At 34.3% G+C, this 22,051-nt stretch overlaps 1 pseudogene; it reads right to left on the minus strand.

Moving 5' to 3' along the window:
• Positions 1-21,532, minus strand: part of LOC135560293 (caskin-1-like) — a 123,215-nt pseudogene extending 101,683 nt beyond the window's left edge.
• Between the last annotated feature and the right edge of the window lie 519 nt (positions 21,533-22,051).

Here is a 22,051-nt window from a genome sequence, read left to right on the forward strand (position 1 = left end):
CATTAGGTCTATAACAGAATTAGGTCTATAACAGCATTAGGTCTATAACAGCATTAGGTCTATAACAGCATTAGGTCTATAACAGAATTAGGTCTATAACAATATTAGGTCTATATTAGGTCTATAACAGCATTAGGTCTATAACAGCATTAGGTCTATAACAGCATTAGGTCTATAACAGCATTAGGTCTATAACAGCATTAGGTCTATAACAGAATTAGGTCTATAACAATATTAGGTCTATATTAGGTCTATAACAGTATTAGGTCTATAACAGCATTAGGTCTATAACAGCATTAGGTCTATAACAGCATTAGGTCTATAACAGTATTAGGTCTATAACAGTATTAGGTCTATAACAGCATTAGGTCTATAACAGTATTAGGTCTATATTAGGTCTATAACAGCATTAGGTCTATATTAGGTCTATAACAGCATTAGGTCTATAACAGCATTAGGTCTATAACAGTATTAGGTCTATAACAGTATTAGGTCTATAACAGTATTAGGTCTATAACAATATTAGGTCTATATTAGGTCTATAACAGCATTAGGTCTATAACAGTATTAGGTCTATAACAGCATTAGGTCTATAACAGCATTAGGTCTATAACAGTATTAGGTCTATAACAGCATTAGGTCTATAACAGCATTAGGTCTATAACAGTATTAGGTCTATAACAATATTAGGTCTATATTAGGTCTATAACAGCATTAGGTCTATAACAGTATTAGGTCTATAACAGCATTAGGTCTATAACAGCATTAGGTCTATAACAGCATTAGGTCTATAACAGCATTAGGTCTATAACAGCATTAGGTCTATAACAGCATTAGGTCTATAACAGCATTAGGTCTATAACAGTATTAGGTCTATAACAGTATTAGGTCTATAACAGCATTAGGTCTATAACAGCATTAGGTCTATAACAGTATTAGGTCTATATTAGGTCTATAACAGCATTAGGTCTATAACAGTATTAGGTCTATAACAGTATTAGGTCTATAACAGCATTAGGTCTATAACAGTATTAGGTCTATAACAGTATTAGGTCTATATTAGGTCTATAACAGTATTAGGTCTATAACAGCATTAGGTCTATAACAGTATTAGGTCTATAACAGCATTAGGTCTATAACAGCATTAGGTCTATAACAGCATTAGGTCTATAACAGCATTAGGTCTATAACAGCATTAGGTCTATAACAGCATTAGGTCTATAACAGTATTAGGTCTATAACAGTATTAGGTCTATAACAGCATTAGGTCTATAACAGCATTAGGTCTATAACAGTATTAGGTCTATAACAGTATTAGGTCTATAACAGCATTAGGTCTATAACAGTATTAGGTCTATAACAGTATTAGGTCTATAACAGTATTAGGTCTATATTAGGTCTATAACAGTATTAGGTATATAACAGTATTAGGTCTATATTAGGTCTATAACAGTATTAGGTCTATATTAGGTCTATAACAGTATTAGGTCTATATTAGGTCTATAACAGTATTAGGTCTATAACAGTATTAGGTCTATATTAGGTCTATAACAGTATTAGGTCTATAACAGTATTAGGTCTATATTAGGTCTATAACAGTATTAGGTCTATATTAGGTCTATAACAGTATTAGGTCTATATTAGGTCTATAACAGTATTAGGTCTATAACAGTATTAGGTCTATAACAGCATTAGGTCTATAACAGCATTAGGTCTATAACAGTATTAGGTCTATAACAGCATTAGGTCTATAACAGTATTAGGTCTATAACAGTATTAGGTCTATAACAGTATTAGGTCTATAACAGCATTAGGTCTATAACAGCATTAGGTCTATAACAGTATTAGGTCTATAACAGCATTAGGTCTATAACAGCATTAGGTCTATAACAGTATTAGGTCTATAACAGCATTAGGTCTATAACAGCATTAGGTCTATAACAGTATTAGGTCTATAACAGTATTAGGTCTATAACAGCATTAGGTCTATAACAGCATTAGGTCTATAACAGCATTAGGTCTATAACAGCATTAGGTCTATATTAGGTCTATAACAGTATTAGGTCTATATTAGGTCTATAACAGTATTAGGTCTATAACAGTATTAGGTCTATAACAGTATTAGGTCTATATTAGGTCTATAACAGCATTAGGTCTATAACAGCATTAGGTCTATAACAGCATTAGGTCTATAACAGTATTAGGTCTATATTAGGTCTATAACAGCATTAGGTCTATATTAGGTCTATAACAGTATTAGGTCTATAACAGTATTAGGTCTATAACAGTATTAGGTCTATAACAGTATTAGGTCTATAACAGCATTAGGTCTATATTAGGTCTATAACAGTATTAGGTCTATAACAGTATTAGGTCTATAACAGCATTAGGTCTATAACAGCATTAGGTCTATAACAGCATTAGGTCTATAACAGCATTAGGTCTATAACAGTATTAGGTCTATAACAGTATTAGGTCTATAACAGCATTAGGTCTATAACAGCATTAGGTCTATAACAGCATTAGGTCTATAACAGCATTAGGTCTATAACAGCATTAGGTCTATATTAGGTCTATAACAGTATTAGGTCTATAACAGTATTAGGTCTATAACAGCATTAGGTCTATAACAGTATTAGGTCTATAACAGTATTAGGTCTATAACAGTATTAGGTCTATAACAGCATTAGGTCTATAACAGAATTAGGTCTATAACAGCATTAGGTCTATATTAGGTCTATAACAGCATTAGGTCTATATTAGGTCTATAACAGCATTAGGTCTATAACAGAATTAGGTATATAACAGCATTAGGTCTATATTAGGTCTATAACAGCATTAGGTCTATATTAGGTCTATAACAGTATTAGGTCTATAACAGTATTACATTTACATTTACATTTAAGTCATTTAGCAGACGCTCTTATCCAGAGCGACTTACAAATTGGATTAGGTCTATAACAGCATTAGGTCTATAACAGCATTAGGTCTATAACAGTATTAGGTCTATAACAGTATTAGGTCTATAACAGCATTAGGTCTATAACAGCATTAGGCCTATAACAGCATTAGGTCTATAACAGTATTAGGTCTATAACAGTATTAGGTCTATATTAGGTCTATAACAGCATTAGGTCTATAACAGCATTAGGTCTATAACAGCATTAGGTCTATATTAGGTCTATAACAGCATTAGGTCTATAACAGCATTAGGTCTATAACAGCATTAGGTCTATAAGAGTATTAGGTCTATAACAGTATTAGGTCTATAACAGCATTAGGTCTATAACAGCATTAGGTCTATAACAGTATTAGGTCTATAACAGCATTAGGTCTATAACAGTATTAGGTCTATAACAGAATTAGGTCTATAACAGCATTAGGTCTATAACAGCATTAGGTCTATAACAGCATTAGGTCTATAACAGTATTAGGTCTATAACAGCATTAGGTCTATATTAGGTCTATAACAGAATTAGGTCTATAACAGTATTAGGTCTATAACAGCATTAGGTCTATAACAGTATTAGGTCTATATTAGGTCTATAACAGCATTAGGTCTATAACAGTATTAGGTCTATAACAGTATTAGGTCTATAACAGCATTAGGTCTATAACAGTATTAGGTCTATAACAGCATTAGGTCTATAACAGCATTAGGTCTATATTAGGTCTATAACAGCATTAGGTCTATAACAGAATTAGGTCTATAACAGCATTAGGTCTATAACAGTATTAGGTCTATAACAGCATTAGGTCTATAACAGTATTAGGTCTATAACAGTATTAGGTCTATATTAGGTCTATAACAGTATTAGGTCTATAACAGTATTAGGTCTATAACAGAATTAGGTCTATAACAGCATTAGGTCTATAACAGTATTAGGTCTATAACAGTATTAGGTCTATAACAGTATTAGGTCTATAGCAGCATTAGGTCTATAACAGCATTAGGTCTATAAGAGTATTAGGTCTATAACAGCATTAGGTCTATAACAGCATTAGGTCTATATTAGGTCTATAACAGCATTAGGTATATAACAGCATTAGGTCTATAACAGTATTAGGTCTATAACAGCATTAGGTCTATAACAGCATTAGGTCTATAACAGTATTAGGTCTATAACAGTATTAGGTCTATAACAGCATTAGGTCTATAACAGCATTAGGTCTATAACAGCATTAGGTCTATAACAGTATTAGGTCTATAACAGTATTAGGTCTATAACAGCATTAGGTCTATAACAGCATTAGGTCTATAACAGTATTAGGTCTATAACAGTATTAGGTCTATATTAGGTCTATAACAGCATTAGGTCTATAACAGCATTAGGTCTATAACAGCATTAGGTCTATAACAGTATTAGGTCTATAACAGCATTAGGTCTATAACATCATTAGGTCTATAACAGTATTAGGTCTATAACAGTATTAGGTCTATATTAGGTCTATAACAGCATTAGGTCTATAACAGTATTAGGTCTATAACAGTATTAGGTCTATAACAGTATTAGGTCTATAACAGCATTAGGTCTATATTAGGTCTATAACAGCATTAGGTCTATAACAGCATTAGGTCTATAACAGTATTAGGTCTATATTAGGTCTATAACAGCATTAGGTCTATAACAGTATTAGGTCTATAACAGCATTAGGTCTATATTAGGTCTATAACAGCATTAGGTCTATAACAGTATTAGGTCTATAACAGCATTAGGTCTATAACAGCATTAGGTCTATAACAGCATTAGGTCTATATTAGGTCTATAACAGTATTAGGTCTATAACAGCATTAGGTCTATAACAGTATTAGGTCTATATTAGGTCTATAACAGTATTAGGTCTATAACAGTATTAGGTCTATAACAGCATTAGGTCTATAACAGTATTAGGTCTATATTAGGTCTATAACAGTATTAGGTCTATATTAGGTCTATAACAGTATTAGGTCTATAACAGCATTAGGTCTATAACAGTATTAGGTCTATATTAGGTCTATAACAGCATTAGGTCTATAACAGTATTAGGTCTATAACAGCATTAGGTCTATAACAGCATTAGGTCTATAACAGCATTAGGTCTATAACAGCATTAGGTCTATAACAGCATTAGGTCTATATTAGGTCTATAACAGTATTAGGTCTATAACAGCATTAGGTCTATAACAGCATTAGGTCTATAACAGTATTAGGTCTATAACAGTATTAGGTCTATAACAGTATTAGGTCTATAACAGTATTAGGTCTATATTAGGTCTATAACAGCATTAGGTCTATATTAGGTCTATAACAGTATTAGGTCTATAACAGTATTAGGTCTATAACAGCATTAGGTCTATAACAGTATTAGGTCTATATTAGGTCTATAACAGCATTAGGTCTATAACAGTATTAGGTCTATAACAGCATTAGGTCTATAACAGCATTAGGTCTATAACAGCATTAGGTCTATAACAGCATTAGGTCTATAACAGCATTAGGTCTATAACAGTATTAGGTCTATATTAGGTCTATAACAGCATTAGGTCTATAACAGTATTAGGTCTATATTAGGTCTATAACAGCATTAGGTCTATAACAGTATTAGGTCTATAACAGTATTAGGTCTATAACAGTATTAGGTCTATAGCAGCATTAGGTCAATAACAGCATTAGGTCTATAAGAGTATTAGGTCTATAACAGCATTAGGTCTATAACAGCATTAGGTCTATAACAGCATTAGGTCTATATTAGGTCTATAACAGCATTAGGTCTATAACAGCATTAGGTCTATAACAGCATTAGGTCTATAAGAGTATTAGGTCTATAACAGTATTAGGTCTATAACAGCATTAGGTCTATAACAGCATTAGGTCTATAACAGAATTAGGTCTATAACAGAATTAGGTCTATAACAGTATTAGGTCTATATTAGGTCTATAACAGAATTAGGTCTATAACAGCATTAGGTCTATAACAGCATTAGGTCTATAACAGTATTAGGTCTATATTAGGTCTATAACAGTATTAGGTCTATAACAGTATTAGGTCTATATTAGGTCTATAACAGCATTAGGTCTATAACAGCATTAGGTCTATAACAGTATTAGGTCTATAACAGTATTAGGTCTATATTAGGTCTATAACAGCATTAGGTCTATAACAGCATTAGGTCTATAACAGCATTAGGTCTATAACAGCATTAGGTCTATAACAGTATTAGGTCTATAACAGCATTAGGTCTATAACAGCATTAGGTCTATAACAGTATTAGGTCTATAACAGTATTAGGTCTATAACAGTATTAGGTCTATAACAGTATTAGGTCTATAACAGCATTAGGTCTATAACAGCATTAGGTCTATATTAGGTCTATAACAGCATTAGGTCTATAACAGCATTAGGTCTATAACAGCATTAGGTCTATATTAGGTCTATAACAGCATTAGGTCTATAACAGTATTAGGTCTATAACAGCATTAGGTCTATATTAGGTCTATAACAGCATTAGGTCTATAACAGTATTAGGTCTATAACAGTATTAGGTCTATAACAGTATTAGGTCTATAACAGTATTAGGTCTATAACAGCATTAGGTCTATAACAGTATTAGGTCTATAACAGTATTAGGTCTATAACAGTATTAGGTCTATAACAGCATTAGGTCTATAACAGCATTAGGTCTATAACAGCATTAGGTCTATAACAGTATTAGGTCTATATTAGGTCTATAACAGCATTAGGTCTATAACAGTATTAGGTCTATAACAGCATTAGGTCTATAACAGCATTAGGTCTATAACAGCATTAGGTCTATAACAGCATTAGGTCTATAACAGCATTAGGTCTATATTAGGTCTATAACAGTATTAGGTCTATAACAGCATTAGGTCTATAACAGCATTAGGTCTATATTAGGTCTATAACAGTATTAGGTCTATAACAGTATTAGGTCTATAACAGTATTAGGTCTATAACAGTATTAGGTCTATATTAGGTCTATAACAGCATTAGGTCTATATTAGGTCTATAACAGTATTAGGTCTATAACAGTATTAGGTCTATAACAGCATTAGGTCTATAACAGTATTAGGTCTATATTAGGTCTATAACAGCATTAGGTCTATAACAGTATTAGGTCTATAACAGCATTAGGTCTATAACAGCATTAGGTCTATAACAGCATTAGGTCTATAACAGCATTAGGTCTATAACAGCATTAGGTCTATAACAGTATTAGGTCTATATTAGGTCTATAACAGCATTAGGTCTATAACAGTATTAGGTCTATATTAGGTCTATAACAGCATTAGGTCTATAACAGTATTAGGTCTATAACAGTATTAGGTCTATAACAGTATTAGGTCTATAGCAGCATTAGGTCAATAACAGCATTAGGTCTATAAGAGTATTAGGTCTATAACAGCATTAGGTCTATAACAGTATTAGGTCTATAACAGTATTAGGTCTATATTAGGTCTATAACAGCATTAGGTCTATAACAGCATTAGGTCTATAACAGCATTAGGTCTATATTAGGTCTATAACAGCATTAGGTCTATAACAGCATTAGGTCTATAACAGCATTAGGTCTATAACAGTATTAGGTCTATATTAGGTCTATAACAGAATTAGGTCTATAACAGTATTAGGTCTATATTAGGTCTATAACAGCATTAGGTCTATAACAGCATTAGGTCTATAACAGTATTAGGTCTATAACAGTATTAGGTCTATATTAGGTCTATAACAGCATTAGGTCTATAACAGCATTAGGTCTATAACAGCATTAGGTCTATAACAGCATTAGGTCTATAACAGTATTAGGTCTATAACAGCATTAGGTCTATAACAGCATTAGGTCTATAACAGTATTAGGTCTATAACAGTATTAGGTCTATAACAGTATTAGGTCTATAACAGCATTAGGTCTATAACAGCATTAGGTCTATATTAGGTCTATAACAGTATTAGGTCTATAACAGCATTAGGTCTATAACAGCATTAGGTCTATTAGGTCTATAACAGCATTAGGTCTATAACAGCATTAGGTCTATAACAGCATTAGGTCTATATTAGGTCTATAACAGCATTAGGTCTATAACAGTATTAGGTCTATAACAGCATTAGGTCTATATTAGGTCTATAACAGCATTAGGTCTATAACAGTATTAGGTCTATAACAGTATTAGGTCTATAACAGTATTAGGTCTATAACAGCATTAGGTCTATAACAGTATTAGGTCTATAACAGTATTAGGTCTATAACAGTATTAGGTCTATAACAGCATTAGGTCTATAACAGCATTAGGTCTATAACAGTATTAGGTCTATAACAGCATTAGGTCTATAACAGTATTAGGTCTATAACAGCATTAGGTCTATAACAGCATTAGGTCTATAACAGTATTAGGTCTATAACAGCATTAGGTCTATATTAGGTCTATAACAGAATTAGGTCTATAACAGTATTAGGTCTATAACAGCATTAGGTCTATAACAGTATTAGGTCTATATTAGGTCTATAACAGCATTAGGTCTATAACAGTATTAGGTCTATAACAGTATTAGGTCTATAACAGCATTAGGTCTATAACAGTATTAGGTCTATAACAGCATTAGGTCTATAACAGCATTAGGTCTATATTAGGTCTATAACAGCATTAGGTCTATAACAGAATTAGGTCTATAACAGCATTAGGTCTATAACAGTATTAGGTCTATAACAGCATTAGGTCTATAACAGTATTAGGTCTATAACAGTATTAGGTCTATATTAGGTCTATAACAGTATTAGGTCTATAACAGTATTAGGTCTATAACAGAATTAGGTCTATAACAGCATTAGGTCTATAACAGTATTAGGTCTATAACAGTATTAGGTCTATAACAGTATTAGGTCTATAGCAGCATTAGGTCTATAACAGCATTAGGTCTATAAGAGTATTAGGTCTATAACAGCATTAGGTCTATAACAGCATTAGGTCTATATTAGGTCTATAACAGCATTAGGTCTATAACAGCATTAGGTCTATAACAGTATTAGGTCTATAACAGCATTAGGTCTATAACAGCATTAGGTCTATAACAGTATTAGGTCTATAACAGTATTAGGTCTATAACAGCATTAGGTCTATAACAGCATTAGGTCTATAACAGCATTAGGTCTATAACAGTATTAGGTCTATAACAGTATTAGGTCTATATTAGGTCTATAACAGTATTAGGTCTATAACAGCATTAGGTCTATAACAGCATTAGGTCTATATTAGGTCTATAACAGCATTAGGTCTATAACAGCATTAGGTCTATAACAGCATTAGGTCTATATTAGGTCTATAACAGCATTAGGTCTATAACAGTATTAGGTCTATAACAGCATTAGGTCTATATTAGGTCTATAACAGCATTAGGTCTATAACAGTATTAGGTCTATAACAGTATTAGGTCTATAACAGTATTAGGTCTATAACAGTATTAGGTCTATAACAGCATTAGGTCTATAACAGTATTAGGTCTATAACAGTATTAGGTCTATAACAGTATTAGGTCTATAACAGCATTAGGTCTATAACAGCATTAGGTCTATAACAGCATTAGGTCTATAACAGTATTAGGTCTATATTAGGTCTATAACAGCATTAGGTCTATAACAGTATTAGGTCTATAACAGCATTAGGTCTATAACAGCATTAGGTCTATAACAGCATTAGGTCTATAACAGCATTAGGTCTATAACAGCATTAGGTCTATATTAGGTCTATAACAGTATTAGGTCTATAACAGCATTAGGTCTATAACAGCATTAGGTCTATATTAGGTCTATAACAGTATTAGGTCTATAACAGTATTAGGTCTATAACAGTATTAGGTCTATAACAGTATTAGGTCTATATTAGGTCTATAACAGCATTAGGTCTATATTAGGTCTATAACAGTATTAGGTCTATAACAGTATTAGGTCTATAACAGCATTAGGTCTATAACAGTATTAGGTCTATATTAGGTCTATAACAGCATTAGGTCTATAACAGTATTAGGTCTATAACAGCATTAGGTCTATAACAGCATTAGGTCTATAACAGCATTAGGTCTATAACAGCATTAGGTCTATAACAGCATTAGGTCTATAACAGTATTAGGTCTATATTAGGTCTATAACAGCATTAGGTCTATAACAGTATTAGGTCTATATTAGGTCTATAACAGCATTAGGTCTATAACAGTATTAGGTCTATAACAGTATTAGGTCTATAACAGTATTAGGTCTATAAGCATTAGGTCTATAACAGCATTAGGTCTATAACAGTATTAGGTCTATAACAGCATTAGGTCTATAACAGTATTAGGTCTATAACAGTATTAGGTCTATATTAGGTCTATAACAGCATTAGGTCTATAACAGCATTAGGTCTATAACAGCATTAGGTCTATATTAGGTCTATAACAGCATTAGGTCTATAACAGCATTAGGTCTATAACAGCATTAGGTCTATAACAGTATTAGGTCTAGGTCTATAACAGAATTAGGTCTATAACAGTATTAGGTCTATATTAGGTCTATAACAGCATTAGGTCTATAACAGCATTAGGTCTATAACAGTATTAGGTCTATAACAGTATTAGGTCTATAACAGCATTAGGTCTATAACAGCATTAGGTCTATAACAGCATTAGGTCTATAACAGCATTAGGTCTATAACAGTATTAGGTCTATAACAGCATTAGGTCTATAACAGTATTAGGTCTATAACAGTATTAGGTCTATAACAGTATTAGGTCTATAACAGCATTAGGTCTATAACAGCATTAGGTCTATATTAGGTCTATAACAGTATTAGGTCTATAACAGCATTAGGTCTATAACAGCATTAGGTCTATATTAGGTCTATAACAGCATTAGGTCTATAACAGTATTAGGTCTATATTAGGTCTATAACAGCATTAGGTCTATAACAGCATTAGGTCTATAACAGCATTAGGTCTATATTAGGTCTATAACAGCATTAGGTCTATAACAGCATTAGGTCTATAACAGCATTAGGTCTATAACAGTATTAGGTCTATATTAGGTCTATAACAGAATTAGGTCTATAACAGTATTAGGTCTATATTAGGTCTATAACAGCATTAGGTCTATAACAGCATTAGGTCTATAACAGTATTAGGTCTATAACAGTATTAGGTCTATATTAGGTCTATAACAGCATTAGGTCTATAACAGCATTAGGTCTATAACAGCATTAGGTCTATAACAGCATTAGGTCTATAACAGGGTCTATAACAGCATTAGGTCTATAACAGTATTAGGTCTATAACAGTATTAGGTCTATAACAGTATTAGGTCTATAACAGCATTAGGTCTATAACAGCATTAGGTCTATATTAGGTCTATAACAGTATTAGGTCTATAACAGCATTAGGTCTATAACAGCATTAGGTCTATATTAGGTCTATAACAGCATTAGGTCTATAACAGCATTAGGTCTATAACAGCATTAGGTCTATATTAGGTCTATAACAGCATTAGGTCTATAACAGTATTAGGTCTATAACAGCATTAGGTCTATATTAGGTCTATAACAGCATTAGGTCTATAACAGTATTAGGTCTATAACAGTATTAGGTCTATAACAGTATTAGGTCTATAACAGCATTAGGTCTATAACAGTATTAGGTCTATAACAGTATTAGGTCTATAACAGTATTAGGTCTATAACAGCATTAGGTCTATAACAGCATTAGGTCTATAACAGTATTAGGTCTATAACAGCATTAGGTCTATAACAGTATTAGGTCTATAACAGAATTAGGTCTATAACAGCATTAGGTCTATAACAGTATTAGGTCTATAACAGCATTAGGTCTATATTAGGTCTATAACAGAATTAGGTCTATAACAGTATTAGGTCTATAACAGCATTAGGTCTATAACAGTATTAGGTCTATATTAGGTCTATAACAGCATTAGGTCTATAACAGTATTAGGTCTATAACAGTATTAGGTCTATAACAGCATTAGGTCTATAACAGTATTAGGTCTATAACAGCATTAGGTCTATAACAGCATTAGGTCTATATTAGGTCTATAACAGCATTAGGTCTATAACAGAATTAGGTCTATAACAGCATTAGGTCTATAACAGTATTAGGTCTATAACAGCATTAGGTCTATAACAGTATTAGGTCTATAACAGTATTAGGTCTATATTAGGTCTATAACAGTATTAGGTCTATAACAGTATTAGGTCTATAACAGAATTAGGTCTATAACAGCATTAGGTCTATAACAGTATTAGGTCTATAACAGTATTAGGTCTATAACAGTATTAGGTCTATAGCAGCATTAGGTCTATAACAGCATTAGGTCTATAAGAGTATTAGGTCTATAACAGCATTAGGTCTATAACAGCATTAGGTCTATATTAGGTCTATAACAGCATTAGGTCTATAACAGCATTAGGTCTATAACAGTATTAGGTCTATAACAGCATTAGGTCTATAACAGCATTAGGTCTATAACAGTATTAGGTCTATAACAGTATTAGGTCTATAACAGCATTAGGTCTATAACAGCATTAGGTCTATAACAGCATTAGGTCTATAACAGTATTAGGTCTATAACAGTATTAGGTCTATAACAGCATTAGGTCTATAACAGCATTAGGTCTATAACAGTATTAGGTCTATAACAGTATTAGGTCTATATTAGGTCTATAACAGCATTAGGTCTATAACAGCATTAGGTCTATAACAGCATTAGGTCTATAACAGTATTAGGTCTATAACAGCATTAGGTCTATAACAGCATTAGGTCTATAACAGTATTAGGTCTATAACAGTATTAGGTCTATATTAGGTCTATAACAGCATTAGGTCTATAACAGTATTAGGTCTATAACAGTATTAGGTCTATAACAGTATTAGGTCTATAACAGCATTAGGTCTATATTAGGTCTATAACAGCATTAGGTCTATAACAGCATTAGGTCTATAACAGTATTAGGTCTATATTAGGTCTATAACAGCATTAGGTCTATAACAGTATTAGGTCTATAACAGTATTAGGTCTATATTAGGTCTATAACAGCATTAGGTCTATAACAGTATTAGGTCTATAACAGCATTAGGTCTATAACAGCATTAGGTCTATAACAGCATTAGGTCTATATTAGGTCTATAACAGTATTAGGTCTATAACAGCATTAGGTCTATAACAGTATTAGGTCTATATTAGGTCTATAACAGTATTAGGTCTATAACAGTATTAGGTCTATAACAGCATTATGTCTATAACAGTATTAGGTCAATATTAGGTCTATAACAGTATTAGGTCTATATTAGGTCTATAACAGTATTAGGTCTATAACAGCATTAGGTCTATAACAGTATTAGGTCTATATTAGGTCTATAACAGCATTAGGTCTATAACAGTATTAGGTCTATAACAGCATTAGGTCTATAACAGCATTAGGTCTATAACAGCATTAGGTCTATAACAGCATTAGGTCTATATTAGGTCTATAACAGTATTAGGTCTATAACAGCATTAGGTCTATAACAGCATTAGGTCTATATTAGGTCTATAACAGTATTAGGTCTATAACAGTATTAGGTCTATAACAGTATTAGGTCTATAACAGTATTAGGTCTATATTAGGTCTATAACAGCATTAGGTCTATATTAGGTCTATAACAGTATTAGGTCTATAACAGTATTAGGTCTATAACAGCATTAGGTCTATAACAGTATTAGGTCTATATTAGGTCTATAACAGCATTAGGTCTATAACAGTATTAGGTCTATAACAGCATTAGGTCTATAACAGCATTAGGTCTATAACAGCATTAGGTCTATAACAGCATTAGGTCTATAACAGCATTAGGTCTATAACAGTATTAGGTCTATATTAGGTCTATAACAGCATTAGGTCTATAACAGTATTAGGTCTATATTAGGTCTATAACAGCATTAGGTCTATAACAGTATTAGGTCTATAACAGTATTAGGTCTATAACAGTATTAGGTCTATAGCAGCATTAGGTCAATAACAGCATTAGGTCTATAAGAGTATTAGGTCTATAACAGCATTAGGTCTATAACAGCATTAGGTCTATAACAGCATTAGGTCTATATTAGGTCTATAACAGCATTAGGTCTATAACAGCATTAGGTCTATAACAGCATTAGGTCTATAAGAGTATTAGGTCTATAACAGTATTAGGTCTATAACAGCATTAGGTCTATAACAGCATTAGGTCTATAACAGAATTAGGTCTATAACAGAATTAGGTCTATAACAGTATTAGGTCTATATTAGGTCTATAACAGAATTAGGTCTATAACAGCATTAGGTCTATAACAGCATTAGGTCTATAACAGTATTAGGTCTATATTAGGTCTATAACAGAATTAGGTCTATAACAGTATTAGGTCTATATTAGGTCTATAACAGCATTAGGTCTATAACAGCATTAGGTCTATAACAGTATTAGGTCTATAACAGTATTAGGTCTATATTAGGTCTATAACAGCATTAGGTCTATAACAGCATTAGGTCTATAACAGCATTAGGTCTATAACAGCATTAGGTCTATAACAGTATTAGGTCTATAACAGCATTAGGTCTATAACAGCATTAGGTCTATAACAGTATTAGGTCTATAACAGTATTAGGTCTATAACAGTATTAGGTCTATAACAGTATTAGGTCTATAACAGCATTAGGTCTATAACAGCATTAGGTCTATATTAGGTCTATAACAGTATTAGGTCTATAACAGCATTAGGTCTATAACAGCATTAGGTCTATATTAGGTCTATAACAGCATTAGGTCTATAACAGCATTAGGTCTATAACAGCATTAGGTCTATATTAGGTCTATAACAGCATTAGGTCTATAACAGTATTAGGTCTATAACAGCATTAGGTCTATATTAGGTCTATAGCAGCATTAGGTCTATAACAGTATTAGGTCTATAACAGTATTAGGTCTATAACAGTATTAGGTCTATAACAGCATTAGGTCTATAACAGTATTAGGTCTATAACAGTATTAGGTCTATAACAGTATTAGGTCTATAACAGCATTAGGTCTATAACAGCATTAGGTCTATATTAGGTCTATAACAGTATTAGGTCTATAACAGCATTAGGTCTATAACAGTATTAGGTCTATAACAGTATTAGGTCTATAACAGCATTAGGTCTATAACAGCATTAGGTCTATATTAGGTCTATAACAGTATTAGGTCTATAACAGTATTAGGTCTATAACAGCATTAGGTCTATAACAGTATTAGGTCTATAACAGCATTAGGTCTATAACAGCATTAGGTCTATATTAGGTCTATAACAGCATTAGGTCTATAACAGTATTAGGTCTATAACAGCATTAGGTCTATAACAGTATTAGGTCTATAACAGCATTAGGTCTATAACAGTATTAGGTCTATAACAGTATTAGGTCTATAACAGTATTAGGTCTATAACAGCATTAGGTCTATAACAGTATTAGGTCTATAACAGCATTAGGTCTATAACAGTATTAGGTCTATAACAGCATTAGGTCTATAACAGCATTAGGTCTATATTAGGTCTATAACAGTATTAGGTCTATATTAGGTCTATAACAGTATTAGGTCTATAACAGTATTAGGTCTATATTAGGTCTATAACAGCATTAGGTCTATAACAGCATTAGGTCTATAACAGTATTAGGTCTATATTAGGTCTATAACAGCATTAGGTCTATAACAGTATTAGGTCTATAACAGTATTAGGTCTATAACAGTATTAGGTCTATGACAGTATTAGGTCTATATTAGGTCTATAACAGCATTAGGTCTATAACAGCATTAGGTCTATAACAGCATTAGGTCTATAAGAGTATTAGGTCTATAACAGTATTAGGTCTATAACAGCATTAGGTCTATAACAGCATTAGGTCTATAACAGCATTAGGTCTATATTAGGTCTATAACAGTATTAGGTCTATAACAGCATTAGGTCTATAACAGCATTAGGTCTATAACAGCATTAGGTCTATAACAGCATTAGGTCTATAACAGTATTAGGTCTATAACAGTATTAGGTCTATAACAGTATTAGGTCTATAACAGTATTAGGTCTATAACAGCATTAGGTCTATAACAGCATTAGGTCTATATTAGGTCTATAACAGCATTAGGTCTATAACAGCATTAGGTCTATATTAGGTCTATAACAGTATTAGGTCTATATTAGGTCTATAACAGTATTAGGTCTATAACAGCATTAGGTCTATAACAGTATTAGGTCTATAACAGCATTAGGTCTATAACAGCATTAGGTCTATAACAGCATTAGGTCTATAACAGCATTAGGTCTATATTAGGTCTATAACAGCATTAGGTCTATATTAGGTCTATAACAGTATTAGGTCTATAACAGTATTAGGTCTATATTAGGTCTATAACAGTATTAGGTCTATAACAGTATTAGGTCTATAACAGCATTAGGTCTATAACAGCATTAGGTCTATAACAGCATTAGGTCTATAACAGCATTAGGTCTATAACAGTATTAGGTCTATAACAGTATTAGGTCTATAACAGCATTAGGTCTATATTAGGTCTATAACAGCATTAGGTCTATAACAGCATTAGGTCTATAACAGCATTAGGTCTATAACAGTATTAGGTCTATAACAGCATTAGGTCTATAACAGCATTAGGTCTATAACAGTATTAGGTCTATAACAGCATTAGGTCTATATTAGGTCTATAACAGTATTAGGTCTATAACAGTATTAGGTCTATAACAGCATTAGGTCTATAACAGCATTAGGTCTATATTAGGTCTATAACAGCATTAGGTCTATAACAGCATTAGGTCTATAACAGCATTAGGTCTATATTAGGTCTATAACAGCATTAGGTCTATAACAGCATTAGGTCTATAACAGTATTAGGTCTATATTAGGTCTATAACAGTATCAGGTCTATAGCAGCATTAGGTCTATAACAGCATTAGGTCTATAACAGTATTAGGTCTATAACAGTATTAGGTCTATAACAGTATTAGGTCTATAACAGCATTAGGTCTATAACAGCATTAGGTCTATAACAGCATTAGGTCTATATTAGGTCTATAACAGTATTAGGTCTATAACAGTATTAGGTCTATAACAGTATTAGGTCTATAACAGCATTAGGTCTATAACAGCATTAGGTCTATTATAGGTCTATAACAGCATTAGGTCTATAACAGCATTAGGTCTATAACAGTATTAGGTCTATAACAGTATTAGGTCTATATTAGGTCTATAACAGCATTAGGTCTATATTAGGTCTATAACAGTATTAGGTCTATAACAGTATTAGGTCTATAACAGTATTAGGTCTATAACAGCATTAGGTCTATAACAGCATTAGGTCTATATTAGGTCTATAACAGCATTAGGTCTATAACAGTATTAGGTCTATATTAGGTCTATAACAGCATTAGGTCTATAACAGTATTAGGTCTATAACAGCATTAGGTCTATAACAGCATTAGGTCTATAACAGTATTAGGTCTATATTAGGTCTATAACAGCATTAGGTCTATAACAGTATTAGGTCTATATTAGGTCTATAACAGTATTAGGTCTATAACAGCATTAGGTCTATAACAGCATTAGGTCTATAACAGTATTAGGTATATAACAGCATTAGGTCTATAACAGCATTAGGTCTATAACAGCATTAGGTCTATAACAGCATTAGGTCTATATTAGGTCTATAACAGCATTAGGTCTATATTAGGTCTATAACAGCATTAGGTCTATAACAGCATTAGGTCTATATTAGGTCTATAACAGTATTAGGTCTATATTAGGTCTATAACAGTATTAGGTCTATAACAGTATTAGGTCTATAACAGCATTAGGTCTATAACAGTATTAGGTCTATAACAGTATTAGGTCTATAACAGCATTAGGTCTATAACAGCATTAGGTCTATAACAGCATTAGGTCTATATTAGGTCTATAACAGCATTAGGTCTATAACAGCATTAGGTCTATAACAGCATTAGGTCTATAACAGTATTAGGTCTATAACAGTATTAGGTCTATAACAGTATTAGGTCTATAACAGTATTAGGTCTATAACAGCATTAGGTCTATAACAGTATTAGGTCTATAACAGCATTAGGTCTATAACAGTATTAGGTCTATAACAGTATTAGGTCTATAACAGTATTAGGTCTATAACAGCATTAGGTCTATATTAGGTCTATAACAGTATTAGGTCTATAACAGCATTAGGTCTATAACAGTATTAGGTCTATATTAGGTCTATAACAGCATTAGGTCTATAACAGTATTAGGTCTATAACAGCATTAGGTCTATAACAGCATTAGGTCTATAACAGCATTAGGTCTATATTAGGTCTATAACAGTATTAGGTCTATATTAGGTCTATAACAGTATTAGGTCTATAACAGTATTAGGTATATATTAGGTCTATAACAGTATTAGGTCTATAACAGCATTAGGTCTATAACAGTATTAGGTCTATATTAGGTCTATAACAGTATTAGGTCTATATTAGGTCTATAACAGTATTAGGTCTATAACAGCATTAGGTCTATAACAGTATTAGGTCTATAACAGCATTAGGTCTATATTAGGTCTATAACAGTATTAGGTCTATATTAGGTCTATAACAGTATTAGGTCTATAACAGTATTAGGTATATATTAGGTCTATAACAGCATTAGGTCTATAACAGCATTAGGTCTATAACAGCATTAGGTCTATATTAGGTCTATAACAGTATTAGGTCTATATTAGGTCTATAACAGCATTAGGTCTATATTAGGTCTATAACAGTATTAGGTCTATATTAGGTCTATAACAGCATTAGGTCTATAACAGTATTAGGTCTATAACAGTATTAGGTCTATAACAGTATTAGGTCTATAACAGCATTAGGTCTATATTAGGTCTATAACAGTATTAGGTCTATAACAGTATTAGGTCTATAACAGTATTAGGTCTATAACAGCATTAGGTCTATAACAGTATTAGGTCTATAACAGTATTAGGTCTATAACAGCATTAGGTCTATATTAGGTCTATAACAGCATTAGGTCTATATTAGGTCTATAACAGTATTAGGTCTATAACAGTATTAGGTCTATAACAGCATTAGGTCTATAACAGCATTAGGTCCTGTACCCCCTGTATATAGCCTCCACATTGACTCTGTACCTGTACCCCCTGTATATAGCCTCCACATTGACTCTGTACCGGTACCCCCTGTATATAGCCTCCACATTGACTCTGTACCCCCTGTATATAGCCTCCACATTTACTCTGTACCGGTACCCCCTGTATATAGCCTCCACATTGACTCTGTACCGGTACCCCCTGTATATAGCCTCCTCACTGATAACCGTACTGGTACCCCCTGTATATAGCCTCCCCATTGACTCTGTACCGGTACCCCCTGTATATAGCCTCCACATTGACTCTGTACCGGTACCCCCTGTATATAGCCTCCATATTGACTCTGTACTGGTACCCCCTGTATATAGCCTCCACATTGACTCTGTACCGGTACCCCCTGTATATAGCCTCCACATTGACTCTGTACCGGTACCCCCTGTATATAGCCTCAACATTGACTCTGTACCGGTACCCCCTGTATATAGCCTCCACATTGACTCTGTACTAGTACCCCCTGTATAAAGCCTCCACATTGACTCTGTACCGGTACCCCCTGTATATAGCCTCCACATTGACTCTGTACAGGTACCCCCTGTATATAGCCTCCACATTGACTCTGTACCGGTACCCCCTGTATATAGCCTCCACATTGACTCTGTACCGGTACCCCCTGTATATAGCCTCCACATTGACTCTGTACCGGTACCACCTGTATATAGCCTCCACATTGACTCTGTACCTGTACCCCCTGTATATAGCCTCCACATTGACTCTGTACCTGTACCCCCTGTATATAGCCTCCACATTGACTCTGTACCGGTACCCCCCTGTATATAGCCTCCACATTGACTCTGTACCAGTACCCCCTGTATATAGCCTCCACATTGACTCTGTACCGGTACCCCCTGTATATAGCCTCCACATTGACTCTGTACCGGTACCACCTGTATATAGCCTCCACATTGACTCTGTACCTGTACCCCCTGTATATAGCCTCCACATTGACTCTGTACCTGTACCCCCTGTATATAGTCTCCACATTGACTTTGTACTGGTACTCCCTGTATATAGCCTCCACATTGACTCTGTACCGTAACCCCCTGTATATAGCCTCCACATTGACTCTGTACCGGTACCCCCTGTATATAGCCTCCACATTGACTCTGTACCGGTACCACCCTGTATATAGCCTCCACATTGACTCTGTACCAGTACCCCCTGTATATAGCCTCCATATTGACTCTGTACCGGTACCCCCTGTATATAGCCTCCACATTGACTCTGTACCGGTACCACCCTGTATATAGCCTCCACATTGACTCTGTACCAGTACCCCCTGTATATAGCCTCCACATTGACTCTGTACCAGTACCCCCTGTATATAGCCTCCACATTGACTCTGTACCAGTACCCCCTGTATATAGCCTCCACATTGACTCTGTACCAGTACCCCCTGTATATAGCCTCCACATTGACTCTGTACCGGTACCACCTGTATATAGCCTCCACATTGACTCTGTACCGGTACCCCCTGTATATAGCCTCCACATTGACTCTGTACTAGTACCCCCTGTATATAGCCTCCACATTGACTCTGTACTAGTACCCCCTGTATATAGCCTCCACATTGACTCTGTACCGGTACCCCCTGTATATAGCCTCCACATTGACTCTGTACTAGTACCCCTGTATATAGCCTCCACATTGACTCTGTACTGACTCTGTACTATATATTTGTAGGTATTTTCTTAAAACTGCATTGTTGGTTAAGGGCTTGTAAGTAAACATTTCACTGTAAGGTTTAATACCTGTTGTATTCAACATTTCACTGTGAGGTCTACTACACCTGTTGTATTCAACATTTCACTGTAAGGAGAAATACCTTAAGGTTTAATACCTGTGGTGTTTGGCAAATAAAATTTGATTTGATTTGATTTCATCTCCCTCATCATCCTCCTCATCATCATCAATTCCCTCATCTTCCTCATCATCAATTCCCTCTTCTTCCTCATCATCATCATCATTACCCTCATCATCTCTCTCTATCACACACATGTACAAACGCGTGTTTATCGACATCACATCGGATTTGTCCCAACCTGCGGGATACACACATACGTCACACACACACACCCCGCCACTGTCCTGACATCGTTGTGAAGCATGCGTTTGCGTCTGCGTGTGTGTGCGTGTGCATGTCAGTGTGTGTGTGTCCAGTGTGTGGGTTAGAGGGGGTACTGACTGGTTTTCCCGGGCCTGGGTCGCTGGAGAAGCCGCTGCGCCGTCAGAAGATCCTCGGTCTTCACCGCATGAAGCAGGTCCTGGTCCTTACCCATCCTTTCTCTATCCCTCTCCTCTTCCCTCTCTCTACCCCTCTCCTCTTCCCCCTCTCTCTTTCTCCCTCGTCGTTAATCCCTTCCGTTCATCCTCCAATCAGTCAGCGGGCCACAGCAGCAGATGTATAGGGGTTGGGTGGCTGCGATGCGGCTACAGTAGAGAACAGCTACCCGCTGTCTGAATCCCTCAGACCGACAGACGAACCGATGACCGTTATACCAACCCTCCTCCTCCTCCTCCTCTCTGTCTCTCTCTCCGGCCTGCCCTCTGTCCGCGACGGGGCGGCCTCTCCCCTGGTAGAGGTTAAGAGCGCGAGACGCACCGTATTCCAAACAGATTTTCCGGTGTGCTGATTTTCACGGAGCTGTGTGTGCGTGCTTTACGTGCATGTGACGGGAGAGCTCGAGCTCACACTCCTCCCAGTTCCCGCTGTTAAATTCCGTTGTTGTCAAAGCATCAGAACGAACAGAACCAGCCGCTCCGTCGTCAGAACGAAACAAACGGTGATATTTTAATGTTACCATCAGTTCGCACCAC

This window comes from Oncorhynchus nerka, linkage group LG15, assembly GCF_034236695.1.
Source record: "Oncorhynchus nerka isolate Pitt River linkage group LG15, Oner_Uvic_2.0, whole genome shotgun sequence".
Lineage (NCBI taxonomy): Eukaryota > Metazoa > Chordata > Actinopteri > Salmoniformes > Salmonidae > Oncorhynchus > Oncorhynchus nerka.